Genomic DNA, 2498 nt, shown 5'->3' with positions numbered 1-2498 from the left:
CCAAACATGGCATACTTAGTTTGATTCTCAGGACTCATATGGTAGGAAGCGAGAACAGGCTAAATCAACAAATAAATATAAGATAAACACAAAGTTTTAAAGGCAATGAAGGGTTAAAGGCTAAGTATTATTTGTTGAATGCAACACAAAACTTTTTCTTTTCAAACTACTGCTTAAAATATTCTCTGTAAACAGTGTGATTTAATTGAGAAAGAATTCCAGCTTAGAAGAGAGACCTAAGTTTGTCACTCAGAACCCACATCACCCAACACACACACTTCTACATGCACACCACTGCTGTAAGCTCTGCACTAAAGAAAGACACTCTTTTATCTAGACTTCTTTCATTTCCCAAACAAACCAATTCTAATACACCTTTTCTAAACCCAGTATCACTTCTATGAACTTATGGATACCATGAAGATTAATGAAAAATAAAAGTGCAGATCTTGCTGATTCAAATTATTTTTCCTGTTACCTGAGAATAAATGTTAAGGTTTCAGTTCACAAATGACCTAAAGAAATGCTTAGAGAAGGGTCCCTTAGAAATGCTTATGCAATAATCTACACTTATGAAGATCTAATGACATAAATGCATTAATGAGCAAATAGTTGTTATTAAGTTGGCATGACTATCTATTAATCTATGATAAAAAGTGAATTGTTTTGTCCTGTCACAGTAACTTTGAATTTTTAAATTGAATTTATTTATTATTTTTAATAATCTGTTTATTCTTTTGAATTTCATTTTATGTTACAACTACTTTGTGGCTCTAAAGAAAGAAATTAAAGAAGATACCAGAAAATGGAAAGAACTCTCTTGCTCTTGGATAGGTAGGATAAGCATAGTAAAAATGGCAATCTTGCCAAAAGCAATCTACAGATTCACTGCAATCCCCATTAAAATCACACCACAATTCTTCACCGACCTTGAAAGGACAATAATAAACTTTACATAGAAAAACAAAAGACCCAGGATAGCCAAAACAACCCTATACAATAAAAGAACTTCAGGAGGCATCACCATTCCTGACTGTAAGCTCTACTACAGAGCTATACTTCTGAAAACAGCCTGGTATTGGCATAAAAATAGACAGGTAGACCAATGGAATTGAATTGAAAATCCTGATATTAACCCACACACCTATGAACACCTGATTTTTGACAAAACAGTTAAAATTATACAATGGGGTGAGGACAGATTCTTCAACAAATGGTGCTGGCACAATTGGATGAGGGTATGTAGAAGACTGCAGATAGACCCATGTCTGTCGCCATGCACAAAACTCAAGTCCAAATGGATAAAAGACCTCAACATCAATCCAGCCACACTTAACCTCTTAGAAGAGAAAGTAGGAGGTACCCTTGAACAAAATGGTATAGGAGACTACTTCCTGAACATAACTCCAGGGGCACAGACACTGAGAGAAACACTTAATAAATGGGACCTCTTCAAACTTAGAAGCTTCTGTAAGGCAAAGGACACAGTAAACAAGGCCAAATGGCAGCCCATAGACTGGGAAAAGATTTTCACCAATCCTATATCTGACAAAGGGCTTATCTCCAAAATATACAAAGAACTCAAGAAACTAGTCAACACAACACCAAATAACCCTTTCCGTGGAAAGGCTACCATAAATGCCCTTCCTGGAGAGTGAGATCAACAACTAAATTATCCATGGAGCCCTCAACTAATGCCTGTTGGAAACAGAAGCAAACACCCATACATCAACACTGAGTCGAAGTAGAACTCAGATGCAGAGGGAAAGGACAAGACCAGGAGGCAGAAACACATATAGACAGCTTACCTGAACAAGGAGGAGCTAACAGTCCACCAGACTGATAGCTGGGAAGCCAACATGGGACTGACCCAGGCCCCCCTGATTATGGGTCTCAGCCAGAAGGACTGAGCAATCTAAGGGACCTCAGACAGTGGAGCCAGGATGTATCCCTGGAGCACAAAAGGACTTTGTGAACACATACCCCATGGAGGGATAACTGCCTTTATCTAGAGACAGGAGAGAAGCCCTAGTCCCTACTTCACATGACCTGTCGGATCTACATGACCCCAGCTGGATGGCATTCCCCTACATATGGAACTGGGGTGGGGGGATGGGAGGGGACGGTGGTTAGAGTGCATGTGAGAGGGCAGAGAGGGTAAAAGGGAGGGAAGGAGAGAGGGAGGGAGATGGAAATGGGATCGACATGTAAAATAATAAATTAAATTTAAAAAAAATGCTTTGACTACAAAATTTCAGTTCAAGTACAAGTTACTGGGGAAAAGAATTTCTATTTTTGTTTCCACAGAAAATGAAAAGATGTGGATTCCTTCCAGACTAATGTGGTTTGATCAAGCCAGACCACCTGAAACAGAGTACCAGGTGATCCTACATTCAAAACAGCTGGACAAAGCAGCCTTACAGATGACAGCCGGGAATTCTGAATCTTCTTCGAATCCCCCATGACAGCGCCCCTTACCAGCAGGAAGTAGTTTGGAA

The sequence above is a fragment of the Phodopus roborovskii genome, unplaced genomic scaffold, assembly GCF_943737965.1.
Source record: "Phodopus roborovskii unplaced genomic scaffold, PHOROB, whole genome shotgun sequence".
Taxonomy (NCBI): Eukaryota; Metazoa; Chordata; class Mammalia; order Rodentia; family Cricetidae; genus Phodopus; species Phodopus roborovskii.
This window is presented reverse-complemented; position numbering follows the sequence as displayed.